The 15,245-nt window shown below is 44.7% G+C and overlaps 1 protein-coding gene across 4 annotated transcripts in view; it reads left to right on the top strand.

Annotated features, from left to right (window-relative positions):
* Positions 1 to 15,245, top strand: part of LOC102292817 (rho guanine nucleotide exchange factor TIAM2) — a 49,222-nt gene that overhangs the window by 13,412 nt on the left and 20,565 nt on the right. For 2 of the 4 annotated variants that reach the window (XM_005937640.3, XM_014338519.2), the window contains exon 2: positions 13,769 to 13,927. The gene's annotated coding sequence lies outside the window, so the exon portion shown is untranslated. Of the gene's footprint in view, positions 1 to 7,103; positions 10,578 to 13,768; positions 13,928 to 15,245 lie in introns of those variants that run through there. The other 2 variants (XM_042226870.1, XM_014338518.2) reach the window with 2 other exon arrangements.

Below are 15,245 nucleotides of genomic sequence, written 5' to 3' on the forward strand. Positions count from 1 at the left end.
AGTAACAGGTTTCTGGTTCCTGTGTGGTGTTTCTGAAGGTTTTAAAAGGGTTTGTGTGATGTTGTTGTGATTGACTGTAGGTGACCCGATCTGTTGATGTATGTGTCGGGAAACTGTTGTCCTTCGCCACCTTCCCTCATCGCTGTGCTGTTATTGTCTTTCTGCTGCTTCACGTCCCCGAAGCTGTAGCTGTGCAGGTAGCGTTTCTACGACAGAGACACAAGACCTGTGTGTGCAAATAAAAAACAGATAATTCAAAAAACTGAACAGGTGGTTCCGCCTGATTGAATCTGTTTCCGTGTGCCAGTTTGGTTCAGGCAGGTGAGAAAGTGTCAGCCTCTGATAAGACAGCTGAGCAGGTCTTCCTTGAAGTTACCGTCTGACTGCGAGGACTGTACCCAAATTAAAGTTTTGTCAGTCAAATTAGACTCTGCCCTTGAATTTATTTGAATATCTGGTCCTTTTATTTTCCTCTGGGCTGCCATATGACTGTTTCTGAACAATTAGTTAAAGCAAGTGCACAAATTTCTTTAGCCTTTAAGAAATGAAACCATTTAAAATGCATTCATGCTGCTGCCTGCAGAGAAATAGCTTACATTTCATTAGTCAACCATTTCCACTAGTTTGCTGTGTTGTTGTTTTATGTCATTTGAACTCGTAACTAGGGATGGGTACCGGTTCTGACATAAACGGTAGTAACCAGACCGAAAAGCAGCACACATTTCGGTGCTTTATTTCGGTGCTTTTTTTTCCTGAGCTGTGATACACTTTAGATTCTAGCCAATCATTTTACGTTTCCGAGGATAGTAGGCGGTCCAGGTACGTACGTTCTTTTAGAGCAGAGCTACAGATTAAAAATGCCCAAGGCGAAGCGGTCAAAAGTCTGGCTGTACTTCACAGCAAAATATGCAAACTCAGCAGCCTGCAACAAGTGCTTTAAGCTGATACTGTGATACTGTCAAAGGAGGTAACACCTCAAATCCGATGAAACACCTGGCGACGCATAGCGTTTTTTTTAAAAGCCGAGAAATGCGCCGTATTTGATAGCTTGCTGGAGACCTCACACCGAGCACATCTACTGCGGGTGGGTTGCCTGTTATCGGACCCGGAGTTAGCAACATCCCCCAAAAACACGAAGAGGAGAGTCCTGGCCCCTAGCCCTGCCAGTGTAGCAGAAATGATGACGGATGATGATGCAGCAGCAGCCGTTCTTCTCTGCGTGAGTAGCTTAATGTTGTTCGTGTGTAATTTACGTTGAGTAGGCTAACCACGTTATTACATTAATGCATGTAAGGTGAACTAGCAAACATCATCATAGCTACATGCGGCTGTCTTCTTGTTTGATGGCAGATACTCCCTTCACCCTGGCCAAAAAGGCTAAAATGACCAAAGAAAAAGTGGAAAACAGTTAAACATGAGAGGTTTTTGGACAAAGTTTGTGTTTTTTCCATTGTTTAAGCACTGCTTCCAGCCAAGAGTGATACCATATATGCCCATAGCTGCAGAAAAGGCTAACATTGTTATCTTTTTACAAAAAACAGCTGAACATGAGAGGTTTTTGGACCAATTTTGTGTTCTCCATTCTTTAAGCACCGTTTGAGCACCGGCACCGTTTCAAAAGTACCGTTTGGCACCGGTATTGGATAAAACCTAAACGATACCCATCCCTACTGCGGGTGTGGTGCCTGTTATCGGACCCGAGTTAGCAACATCCCCCAAAAACCCGAAGAGGAGAGTCCTGGCCCCTAGCCCTGCCAGTGTAGCAGAAATGATGACGGATGATGATGGCAGCAGCAGCCGTTCTTCTCTGCGTGAGTAGCTTAATGTTGTTCGTGTGTAATTTACGTTGAGTAGGCTAACCACGTTATTACATTAATGCATGTAAGGTGAACTAGCAAACATCATCATAGCTACATGCGGCTGTCTTCTTGTTTGATGGCAGATACTCCCTTCACCCTGGCCAAAAAGGCTAAAATGACCAAAGAAAAAGTGGAAAACAGTTAAACATGAGAGGTTTTTGGACAAAGTTTGTGTTTTTTCCATTGTTTAAGCACTGCTTCCAGCCAAGAGTGATACCATATATGCCCCATAGCTGCAGAAAAGGCTAACATTGTTATCTTTTTACAAAAAACAGCTGAACATGAGAGGTTTTTGGACCAATTTTGTGTTCTCCATTCTTTAAGCACCGGTTTGAGCACCGTTTAAGCACCGGCACCGTTTCAAAAGTACCGGTTTGGCACCGGTATCGGATAAAACCTAAACGATACCCATCCCTACTCGTAACAGGATTGACTTCTGGATGGTGCAAACTAATTGTGTAGATGACGTAGATGACACTCTGACAGTATTCTTTGTTCCCATTGGTAGCTGTTGCAGTGATGAGCCACAGAAAGCGACGCAGTGCTAATGTTTCACAAAGTCAACCATGTGGAGAGCTGTCAGCCTGAAGTCTGGATCTAGCGTCGCTAAGTTCTTGACCTCTAATGTTCTGCTTCTAAATTCAGATAAAACTGAGAGAGAATCCTCCCTTAGTTATGCTGCAATAGGTGTAGGCTGCTGGGGGAATCCCATGATGCACTGGGTGGTTCTTCTTCACTCACTGTGTGTTAATAGACCTCTCTGCACTGAATCATACTTGTTATTAATCTCTGTCTCTGTTCTACAGCATTTCTTTTATCCTGTCTTCCTTCTCTCCCCCCAACCGCAGCAGATGGCCGCCCCTCCCTGAGTCTGGTTCTGCTGGAGGTTTCTTCCTGTTAAAAGGGAGTTTTTCCTTCCCACTGTCGCCAAAGTGCTTGCTCATAGGAGGGTCAAATGATTGTTGGGTTTTTCTCTGTATGTATTATTGAAGGCTCTACCTTACAAGGTAAAGCATCTTGAGGTGACTTTTGTTATAATTTGGCACTGTATAAAAATCACCGAGTCAGCACAAAAAACTGAATTGAATTGAGGCTTCCGCACAGACTGACTTGGAGGGCTACACCATGAACGTCATAAGTGTTTCAAGAAACATCAGCTGGATGGTCCACGCTTCGTGATGAACCCCTTCCGTGATGCTTTGATGGTTTTGGGTCAGACCTCAGAGCGTCGTTACAAACTGTCAGCTCAGCAGATTCCCTCGGTCCTCTTTGTGTCGGCTCGTCTTTGGTCTGCATCGGTGTCAGAGGTGTTTTCTCAGCTTCGGTCTGGCTGCTCGGTCACATCAGGATCATTTCCATGACTCTGCCCACAAAACAGGCCCGAAAACACAACGCACAGCAGCCACAGCTGCAGCGTTTGTCTTTGCTCACCTCAGTGAGTTTACTGTACAAGCTTTCACATTCCTCTGAGGCTCAGAGGCTCCGACCTCCAAGAACCAAACCTGGCTGAAACAAACCACAGAGAGCCGTAAATCACAGCCTTACCTGCTCTTACACAAACACTCCTTCCTCTGGTTTTCCTCTTAGATGCACTTAAAGGACGCTGTGCTTGTTTACAACTGTACACAAGCTCTTCAATCACAGACAACAAGGAGAACATTGTCCTTCTACGGCCTCCACCAAACATCTAAATGTCACAAACATTGTGGAGAGCAGGCTGAGGGCGGAGGTGTCAGCCAGAGATTTGAAAAATAATTTTTTTTTCCTTTGTAGTCTTAATTGTGTTCTGGCAGTTGTTCCTATCAGATATGATGTTTGACGTAATCGCACCAATGAAACAATGTCATGGTCGGTTTGGGTGTGGACCGCATTTAGAGAGAAACAGATGATAAATGCAAGTCCACCTTCATCAGTGCCGCCTAAGCAGATGAAATCAGAAGCTAAACGAAAATAATTAAGAAAAATTAAAGCTGAAAAATGAGGAAAACTGTCTTTATAAGCAAAACCCTGAGGAGAGCTCACAGAAGGAGCACTCACATTCATACTCAAATGATTGAGCTCAGGTTAAACATCTCAGTGTGCACAGAAGTCCCTCATTCACAGGACGGCCATCAGAATAAAGTTTGCATGAACATCGTCACACGTGCAGCGATTATTAACATCTATATGTTTGTAAAAAGATTTATAAAGTCCTAATTCTTTTCATATATATTATGATCATTTCATCATCTCCCTGCGAATGCAATGTAAAATTCTCTGTTTTTGTTTGTTTTGCGTTCAGCATCTCTTTACGTAACTTAACTGACACCAAAATTTGTATCTGCAATTTTGTTACAACTATATACAGAATGAATAATTAGGAGTAAAATCCTTATTTATAACAGATGAATGAAGCTGAAGATGTCCTGATTGTGTGAACTGCTATGTTTAGGTAAAACTAATCATTCCTGTGTTACACACAGAGAGATATTCATTTAACATATACACGAATTACTGAGAAGGCAGCTATTGGAGGGTAATTGATGAGCCTGTGGGTAAATTTGGATCAACAGCCAAGATAAGATCCCAGTGGATGACAAATGGATTCTGAAATTATTCCCCAAAGAAACTAGTACATGTCCTATGCCCCCTGAAACAGCAGCCATATGCCGGGTTTTTCCCGGTGGATATAAAGAGGTCTTGTTTACCACAGAGCCTGCAGAGCATCACCACATGAACCATCAGCCTTCAGCAGGTCTGGATTAAACAGCCTAAATCGCTTCCACCAGGGAGGATCAGGTTTCTGTCGTGGTCAGATTTCAGTGAGATTTGCTGGAAAACATCCTCTGAGCCAGAGAAGAAGTGATTAGTTTCTGATGTGAATCCAGGAATTTTCCTGCGTTTGGATTTTTGGAATGTTTTTGGAATGTTTTCACTTTTCCTAATGACGTGCCTTTACTTAAATGGAATAAAAACTGGCACCTGCCCCTCATGGTTGTATATTTAGATGCAGATCGAGATGTAGATTTGAAGCTTAACAGATGCCGTCTGTTTTGCTCCTTCAGCCTCTGTTTACTCTGTGGTCGGGCTCTGTTGACACGAACTTTGGTCTAACCGCTGAATCCTGTTAATTTCTGTTTGTCGATGTGTGTGGGGGTGTAATTTTGCTCCTGGCCAGGTGTCCTGCCGTTGCACAAACTTGTCTGCAGGTTGATGTGAACCTGAAGAATCTGCAGTCTGACTCAGACCAATTAAAGGTGAACGATGCAGCCGATAAACGGGACCATCAGCAGAACTCTGATTTGTTGCTCTTAGGCGACGGTCTGTTTCCATCACATCTCCGCCTCTTGGCAAACTCTTGGCTCAGAGTGCCGCTGCCAACATATGGCTCCTTTTACCCAGCGAGGGTTTTGTGACCAACGTAATCATTCAGTGTCATTTCGTCTCCTTTGAGTCTACTGCTTCCTTTCAGTCGGAGTTAATTGCAGTTTTATCTCCGAGGGAAACAGCACGTGTTGTTTAAATGAAGGCTTTTTGTCCAAATCGCCCGTACGGGACCGTGACTGTGTGTAACGCTTCTGATGGTTTTACATTCAGAGTCCCCGGAGGGAAGTAAACTCCTTTCTGCTCTGGACTCATTTAGCTGCAGAACAACAAAAGAAGTTGCATACACTGCAATTTAAAATGGAGGACAAATCATTTAAATTGGCTCGATCAAATGTCCGTGTACATGAACAGATGAGATAAAACTCTATTAAAGTCCTCGTGCTCTCTGAGTAACTCTCAGAAAATGGCATCTAAAAATATCGCTTCAGTCTGAATGTGCGAAACACACTACGGCATGAGTGTCTCATTGAGTACTTCTAAGCTGGATCCATGGAGGCCACCCCACAGCCTACGGGACCACAAGGATCCTTCTCCCGTAAGCACACCTGACTGTTTGGAGATGGTTTTAGCTGCCTATCGTGGGTGTGCACATTATCAGACCATCTGATTTCATCCTGCGGCTGATTGGTTTATTTAACCACGCAGAGGTTTTGTAGGTTGTGCTGCATGAGGATGTTTTTTGTATCATCTTTTAGGTACGATCCATCCAGGCAGTGGCTGCTGCTGCACGTAGAGTAATCTGACACATTTAATCTGCAGGAAAATAGAATTGAAGGATAAGAAAGCTGAGCATCAACTCAACTTTTTAAAATAGAAAATCCAGCAGCAGCTTTTCTGACTTGCTGAGCACCACAGCACTGAGCTGAACTCTGTGTTTTTACTCTTTACTTCAATTTGTCTGAAGCTGAATGATTAAAATGAGCCTCCTGGACACTGTGTGCAGCTACGCTAATCGCTGATAAGTCCTATAAGGTTTAACGTAGTCGCTCTGTACTCTCATCTCTGTTTTTCTGTGTTTTGATGGATGTTTTGTGGAAAAAGGCCTTCACAGCAGCAGCAGCATCTGGCGGCTGAAAGGACGAGCTGTGGACACTCGTCTCTGTTCCATCCCCCCTTTGCCTCTGAGTTCACCCGCTGAAAGACAAAGTAGGAGGAAGAAAGGTTTAAAAGGCCCGCACACACATCTTCTGTTCACCCATCACACACTTGAGTACACGGTCATGGAGAGGCCGTCAGCTGTCAGCTTCCAGTCAACTGATGTTTGGATTATTTCGATCATTTAAGTGAACCGGGGGCCTCTGCGAGTCCCCAGGGGGCCACGGGAGTCACCCTGATATATGATTTGAAAGCCCTGAGCTGCCAAAACATTGTTGAATTCAGCAGCAGTAATGTTGAAATATGAAAGAAGAAAATTTATGTCATTAGTTACAGTCAGAAGTATCAATCTTCCGGAAACCCAGAGCTTCAGCCGGTCAGCCTGAGACCAGCCTAGCGCATCATTGTGTTTGAGCCAAGGTCCTGAGCAATGAAAAGTCCGCTTCCTGTTCCTGTCTTTGGCTTTTTTTATGACATGTCCACGACTCAGTTACAATTAATTACTGAACCGGAGGAAGAGACATAATCTTATACCATGAATTACTAATAAGAAATCACATCTGCCCCCCGGCACGCTTCCTTAACTCATCCAACCAGATGAACGTATACATCTTTTCTCCCTCTGTGTTTATTATTTCCTGTTTTATTGTAGATGGCATTTCTTTGAGGCAGTTTGCAAGTCAGACTCTCGACTTTCATCTTTTTATGTTTGATCAGCACCTTTTTTTTTTTTTTAAGAAAAAAATGAGAGGATAAAATGTTGGTCCCAAAAAGCAAAGTTTTATTTTATCACTGTGGGATTTAAGATAAGATAAACCTTTATTAGTCCCACATGTGGGAATTTTTTTCTTCTTCCTGCTGTTCAGGTATCAATAAAATTATGTTGACAGCCCAAAGCAGAAACAGCTTACTGATAGAAAATAAAATGATCACTGTCCAGATAATCTGTCAGTCTTGGATGTTCGAGCAGCCACGTACTGAACAAAGAGTGATTACAGTCTGATGAATGAGTTACAGATATTGTTCTGTAACTCATTCATTGTTAGCATGCAGTGTGCTACTAAGCTTCGTGTTTTTAAGGAGAAGTATTCGATAAACACTGGCTGAATTCTGTGAGGAGGAAAGACTATGGGGGCGTGAGGCCTGACATGCTAACTCTGATTTATCAGCCGTTTACTCAGGACCTGCGGATAACCTCCTGCCGGCTGAACTGAAACCGCATTTGATCTGGACTCAAACCTGATTACTGTCTGTTTAGCTCTACAGCATGGCCCGAGTATTGTGAGCTGCCCCGACACCAACAAATGCTTCATCCAGTTAACCGACCATTAGCCAGACGATCAATCCATCACAGCAGCTGCAGGCATGATGGTAATGTGGGTGGTGGGAAGTGGGGGTGGACAGAGCGTGTGTGTGTTGTTGTTTGTTGATTGCACCGATCATACTGCGTTGGCTGTTTGTTTGTTGATGAATGAAGTGATGGGGTCTGTCGGTGTGATGTGACTGCTGCAGCTCTTCGTCAATGCGATCGTACCACCAGCTCCTCACTGGTTTCAGAGCATGAAGCTGAATCATGGTGCAGACTTCAGGCTGTGACAGGCATGTGGGATCCATCAGACCTGCATCTGCAGAGCTCTGCTGGAGGTTTGAGGATCTCCAGAGGAGGAAGCAGCTGCAGCGACCACACCAAACCCAACACTCAACCCCACCTGAGTCCAGGGCCACCGCCCGTCTGCCCACAGAGCCAACACAAGGACCCCAGTCAGCCAGGGCAGGAAACAGACCGCCCTCCCAAAAACCCACCCCTCCCTTCCAGGCACACTTCCCCTGATGCACAGAAAGCGGCTGCAGCCCAACCCCCTCCTCCTCCTTATCGAACTCTCACTCTGTGCTTTCCCATGGGGAGGGGGGAGCACTCATTTTGCTCCTTGGCATCTTCCTCCACAAACACCCCCCAACCCCCCATTTGTGCTGAACAATTAATCCCAAAAAAGTGCAAGAAAAAGAAGAATTGTGAGTCTGCAGCTCAGGGAAAGCAGTTTAACTTCCATTGTGGAGTAAATCCCGAGGCCGATGTGGAGGCACTGATGTTCCCGCATATCCAAACTGCATCCTCTTTGTTATCTTTGAGGTATTTCTCCTGTAACGCGTTACAAAAATGAATTATTATTATTAATTTTATTATATCTTATCAATCAATAAATCACTCAACTGAGCCTAAGTTACATCCCAGTCGCAAGGCCGGTCTGTGGTGCTACGTTTGTGTCCAGTTGTGTAGACGTTTGCCTGCAACCAACACAAAAGTCTGTGAACTGGAGAACCAACGGCACAGCTCGCGTGAACAGGAGAAGCACAGGCAGTGACTGCCGTGACTCTTCTCATTGTTTTTAACACTTTGCTCTTCTGAAAGTCAGAGTAGCACACAGATCGCTTGTTTCCGGCACTGCTCCCTGGTGACAGTGCACAGCTACAGCATGCAGACGATGTCCCGCTAACCGCCTGTAGCCTTTGTTTGACCACAACACTGTCACAAACCCACCCAAGCGTGGTTACCTTTGGTGTATTAAACTAAACTGGTCCTGATCCAGATGAGTAGTTTCAGTGTCTCCGTCATCCTCCTGTCCACGTCACAGTAAATGTGTTTCTCTGAAAACATAACTGGGAATGAAGTTTGGTTGTATGGTGAGCAGTGTGGAACTGAGTCTGTTAAAAGCTTCACCTCCTGTTTTACTGAAACAATCAGCAGTGACAATTCAGCAGCTGCCACAAATCTGTAGTTTTCTGTGAACTCAGCTCTTTCTCTGGTGCTGTTCAGACACTGTTGGGTCTTTGAGGGTTGAGTAATAAATCAAGAACAGATAATCTGCCTGGAAGCCCGTTTGCTGGAGTCATGTTTGCCATTTCTGGTTCCAGGACCATCAGTAACGTGTTAAAACAAGTCTGATCTAACTTCATCTCCTGAGGATGAATTCTTTAGATGTGAATGATGTCAGGACGTTTCCTCTGTAGCACCACCCTCATTTATATTTAGGTTCTTCCTGAAATGCAAACAAATTTTTAAATTTTCAGTTTTAATATTTAAAAAGTCTCCGGCTTCATTTAATCAATGCTCCATGTTTGGTTGCGTGCACCCACTGACCTCAGGGTCTTATGCGGCTTCGGTCCAATGCTGTGGACACGCCATCAGGGCGGCTTTACACCACCATTAACAGCATTTTTCTCCCAGTACATAGTCTGGGCCCATCAGCAAGGAGTCTGGACGTGGAGAAGCAAGCTGGCAGGCAACAGCGGCAGAACGCACAACGTCTTCCTGGATGTTGTGCCTGCTCAGAGGCACTGCAGCACCGAGGGACCTCAAACAACCTGTCAGAGAGCAGAGCAGTTTTTTTTATCTTGAAAGTATTTTCACTTTGTTGCATTTCCACCTCTTCTTGTGTTAAACTGAAACTTTAGATTCACATTGGAGCAGTCACAGAGCGGAGCCTCGTCATTTTCCTGGCAAGAAAAAGTGTGTTTTGCCAGTTGCGGCACATTTTTAAGGCCTTTGCTGAGACCACTGGACTGAAAAGTACATGGAAAATAAACGTGTGTAAAATGACACTAAAATATGAGCGCAGTTTTTCATTCAAGTTTGAATTACACCATTGAGTTTTCACTTCACGGGATGCGCGCTGGAACAGCGGCCTGATGGATGGTGCTTGTTTTCCCATCCGTCGGTTCATAAACACGATGGCCTCGCCGAGTGTCTGAAAGAAGAAAAACTGACTGCTACAGATAATCAGTTGATTAATCATTTCCTTTCTTTAATCTTTCCCACACAAAGGCTCATCTATCTGCTCTCATCAAGTCCATACTATACTTCATTAAAGATTAATAAAAGCAAAGATCAGCATATCAAGTACAAAAGCTGAGTGTTTGCAGCGTGTTTGTGTATCCACTGCTGCAGGAGCCGTCTCAGTTTCCTGCTATTTACGGCTGATCTGGACTTCCTGTTTCCTGCGTCCCCTTAGCCTCAACACAAAAGCTTCTTTGCACTGAGGAGGGGAAAAGAAAACGCCTAACATGTGATGTTAAACGCAGGAACGCTCGCTCTGAGTCATTCTCCTTCATAGGATCTCTTTTTGCACTGGCAGGACATTTTGTTTGTTTCACTCACTTATGTCTGACTCATGTTAAAATCACCAGAAACCCAAAGTGATCTGAACATATGAAGAACTGGAAACCAGCAGCTGGCAGTGGGGGAGCTCCGAATCTGAGGTCGGTCCTGGTCTGTCCTGTTTCTGATCGTAGATTGTAATGCAGACATGAGTTTTTTGGGGGGGGGTTTCTGCACGTGCAGCAAAGCAGCATCAACTTTACGTAAAGATGGGCGTAGCCAATCGATGCTGCATTCTGTGTAAAGTTCAGCAGGGGACTCCTCTCACAAGTCTATGAGAAGATGAGCCTCCTGCTTATCTGATCTTTGAGCTCAAAAACACTTTGGTCAATCAATAATTTCAGGGTGGTGATGGGGCGGAGCCTATTGCAAATGTCCCAGTGGGAGAGACAAAGTAGACTCTGGACACGCTGGCGGTCCATCACATTCACACCTGCAGCCAATTTACAATCATCAGCGAGGCAAACAGAGAAACAGACAGCTGGTCAGTGGGTTCAAGCCTTCTTCCTGCCAGCTGTGGATTCAGTGAAGTTAATTTTGGAAGTGAAAGTCACATTAGACTCAAACACCAAGGGAGGATTTAGGCCTTGAGACTGACAGGTTGTAACCGTATGCAGTGTCAGATCCACAGTGGCTAAAACACCCAGCATGAAGCTTCACAAGCGAACTTCATGAACCAACAGGAGGCTTCATAGCAGCCATGTACAGTTTTTGGTTGCAGCTTATCCTCAGCTGATGGTGAAGCAGAACTTTTTTTTTACTACCTACAAACCCGCACAGGTCTCACTCTCTTTCTACTCCAACGAAGTCAGGAGACATTTTCCCTGAATTTCTTTGTGTCTTTGTGGCCGTTGGAAAGTGTGTACAGTGCATTTTGGCTTCCATCACAGTGAACGCTGAACATAAAGTAAAATTACATTTGTAAAACGTAAAAACAAAAGTCGAAAAGCTCAGCTGTAAACATGGGGGTGGGGTCTGCGTGTCTCGTCACGAGTACCAGATAAAGAAACTGTTGGACCTGCGTTTGGTGAACAGGTGGCATTCCTCCAAACGGACTCAGAGGAGATTCAATCTGCACTTTAATCAGATTCTTTTCAATGCACATCTGATGAATTCCTCCAATATGGCAGCCGTGCGCCTGCCTGAGGAGGGGTGAGGGTGTGTGTGGGGGGTGGGGTGTCAGAGGGATCTTTGTTTTGGAAGAATGTGAGAGGTTGCCCGTGGCGGGGCGTCCTGTGAGCCGGCAGATGGCCGATGGGACGAGCAGACAAAAGTCTCCGGCAGACTTTTCTCCTTTCAGAGCTTCTCGTCTGAAGAGCAAGACACAAAACAGCACCGGCTGGAGGGGGAGCTGGGAGGAGGGAGTGATGGGTGAAGGCCCACCATCATCATACATAAGTCATTCCTCTGAAATATTCCGTGTCCTAAACTCTGTCAGTGTCCTCAACCAGAAAACATCTTCAGTCCTTTTTTATATGCCTTAAAATGAGCCATGAAAGATCTTTCGGAGTCTGGGATGCTGGATGTCTCTGAGAAGACTTTATAGTCGCTCCTCCTCTGCGTTGGAGGGCGTTTTATGCTTTAACCCACCTGGATGGCTGAAGGCTCACTTTAGCTTCACATAAACATGAAATTATTGTGATTTTTAAATGAAATGTGCATAACTTAGATCCTAAACAGTGACTTTATCATCTTCCTGTTTCCTCATAGCGTGCCATTGGGTTTAAGGTTAGCAAAGATGCTCAGACCTCAGTGTGTGGATAGATTAGCTAAAGTTTCCCTTAATGAATTGTTTCAGATTAAAAGAAACGTTTTAAAGGACAGAAGCCATGATGAGCACAAACATTAGTCCTTTGAAGATTCATGTGCTGTGAGATGCAGTACCTTTAAGAATTGGAGGTTGAAGGCCGGATTGATCCGATTTTTCTGATCTGATCGGGTCTTGACCTCCTCAGACTCAACCCAGGGAGCACTGACGGACGGAGTGTTTGCTCATGAAGCTCCAGGACACTGACACCTGGTGGGAGTTTCCTTAAATCCTTTCTTCTCTCTCTAATTAAACTTCTCTCGCCCCTCTTCATCTGTCAGCTGTCGAGGTTTCTCTTCACCACTTTCCGTCTCGGTTCAGTGGATAAAGGTCAAAGGTCAGCGATGCGTTTGGGAGCCAGCAATGCGTTGTGTTGCCATCTTCTCTCCTCTCTCCTCCCCCGTCCTTCCTCCGCGGCGCTGACCTGTGGGACAGGATGGGTGTCGTCCTGCCCGAGCTAGCTATCTGTACACACTGAAAATCAAGTCCACCATGACCTTTGACCCTTCCCGTGCTCACTCAGGAAATAAGTCCAGGGAACTCTTTATCGCACTGCAGAAGACGATTAATGATTTCGTCTTTTCTGGGGGGGTTTTAGACACTGCTGACGAGTGCAGCTGCAGTGGAAATCAGAGCAAACACGGCAGGAAAAACGAATCCTGGAATAATAATTAATAATAATCTCAAACAGAAAAAGCTTTCCTCTGCTCACAGATGTTAGTAGCTCGTTGCTGCCTCACTGCACACAGGCCGGCTGTTAGATCCCAAACTGTTGGCTCGTTTCATTCACACAGTGTTTTTGTCATGCAGACTGAAGCGATGCATCTCTGGGCAGTTTGGGGATCATGCTCACGTGATGAATCGTTCTGTTGAGTGGGCAGAGGCATACTCTCCTGTGGAAAACAGTCTTTTTCACATGTTTGGAAATATAAACATCACACTTTGATTCTCTGGTTGGTTTTTGTACAACGGGCTTTGATCTACTTTTGCTGTGAGTTAACACAAAGATCTCAGCAGCTCTCCAATCAAACATGACTTGTGTAATGATTTTTCTATGTGCTGCGTCTGTGGGTCTGAGTATCGTTGGAGCTGAGGGGGAAGGTGATGGTCATATTAATCAGTAAGGACTGTAATTGTCACTGGCATCCCTTCGGTTTGTTGTCCCGCTGTAGGAATGTGCGGCCAGATCTCTGGGATTACGCTGAGGGTCTTAAAATTGCTCCTCTGTGATGACCTCAGCCTGCTGCTCGGTTACAAAAAAAATGTCACAGAGAAAACAGAGAGAAAACGTGGAGAAAATTGGTCAGCATTCCTGAAAACCAAAATAAACAGAGGACGGAGCGGGGTCTGGTTTTCAGGAAGAAAAAAACTCAAGCGGAGACGTCATGGAAGGGGAGGAAGGGAAGGGGTGGGGTGGGTGAGTCGTACAAAAGGAAAGTCTGTGTGCTGACCGGGCCCCTCCCTCTCTCTGTTCTCCTCCAACAGATGAGCCAGCGCGAAGAAAGAGGGCGATCCACATAGACTAACACAGAGGGGGAGGGAGAGCGCGAGAGCAGCCGGAGCAGAGAGCTTCATTGGAGACGAGAGAGAGGAGGCAGCAGGACGGAGGATGAAGACGCTGCCGAGGGTCTGAAACACAAACAGGTAAAAAAACTTTATTCATTTATAAAAAAAACTTTGTTTCAGAAATCTGTCCTCGTTAGATTAGTTCCTTTAAAGGTTTACAAGAAATGTCACATTTAGATCTCTCCTCTTCACTTTCAGTGAAAATTGATTTTTCTGATTGTCCGACAGTCAAAGCTCTGCTGAGCAGTTTCATTAGTCTTCTGAGTCTCAAATTAAAACTCCAAATAGTCCTGCTGTTTTCTGCATTTTTAGTTTGAGCAGCAGAGCAGTGTGAGCAAAGCTGTTTGCAAGAAAATTTCAGAAAGTTAAAGTTTTAAATGTTGTGAATGAATGTGTGAAAATGAATAGTGGGTTGCACAGAATAAAGAAGAAAACATATGTGAAGCACATCAGCAGTCATGGTGTCAGAGCAGCAGGTGGTACTGTGAGCTGTGCAGACTCGGTTCAGGGTCAAGGGTCATGCTGCAGGCTCAGGTCACTTCACTCAGAGAACGTGTAAAAATGGTTTGACACACAGCAAATATAAGCATGTTGGTCCAAACTTAGTTTCCTTGGTTCACCTGAAGGCAGCTATTAGGTTAGCTGTGTGCTAAATGTCCGTGATGAAGCTCCATCGTATGTTTGGTGTTCAGTCAGATCACATTTTTAAAGGTCTTTGAGGGTGATAAAGGAACTGGTCATGTGACTTAACATCAGCAAACAGCAGTGTGTATACATCCAGCTGGTGCACTGAAGGTCTTCAGGATGTCGCATTGATAGAAACGGTGCAGTGATCATTTCTGTGTGTGTGTTTGAGCAATCGTCGTCTTTTGATGGTTTGAAATTTGCATTTTAAAGCCTCAACACTTGTCTGTAGAGCTGGTTTGACCGTTTGGATGACCTCCGTTATCGGCTCATGCTAATACAGCGAGCTGTCCACAGGCTTTTAGCATGGGAGGCACTGACTCATGGCTGAAGCCGGCCTCAAGTGGCCACCAGAGGAACTGCAGCTGGACGGCTGTCTTACAAATATCATCTGCAAATCTACCAGAAAATAAATATGTGACATCTGGGTAATATTGCTGTGATAAGGAAGAAGGAAGTTTAGATGCTTCAATTATTTTGTGCATTTGAGAATGGACTGCAGTAAATGAGTGAATGTTTAATGTGTGTTCACAAATGTGGGGTCACTGAGTCTTTAACTCATCTTTGGCTTCCAGTGGGACTGATTGTAATACTGCCCATAGTATTTGATGTAGTATTTTAGTACTGACTGTAGTATTTAATGTAGTATTGTGTGTAGAAATCTCTGTTGCTTTAATACATGGTGTGTGTGTGTGTGTGTGTGTGTGTGTGT

This window comes from Haplochromis burtoni, unplaced genomic scaffold, assembly GCF_018398535.1.
Source record: "Haplochromis burtoni strain Fernald_Lab_line unplaced genomic scaffold, NCSU_Asbu1 Contig_232, whole genome shotgun sequence".
NCBI classification, from domain to species: Eukaryota; Metazoa; Chordata; class Actinopteri; order Cichliformes; family Cichlidae; genus Haplochromis; species Haplochromis burtoni.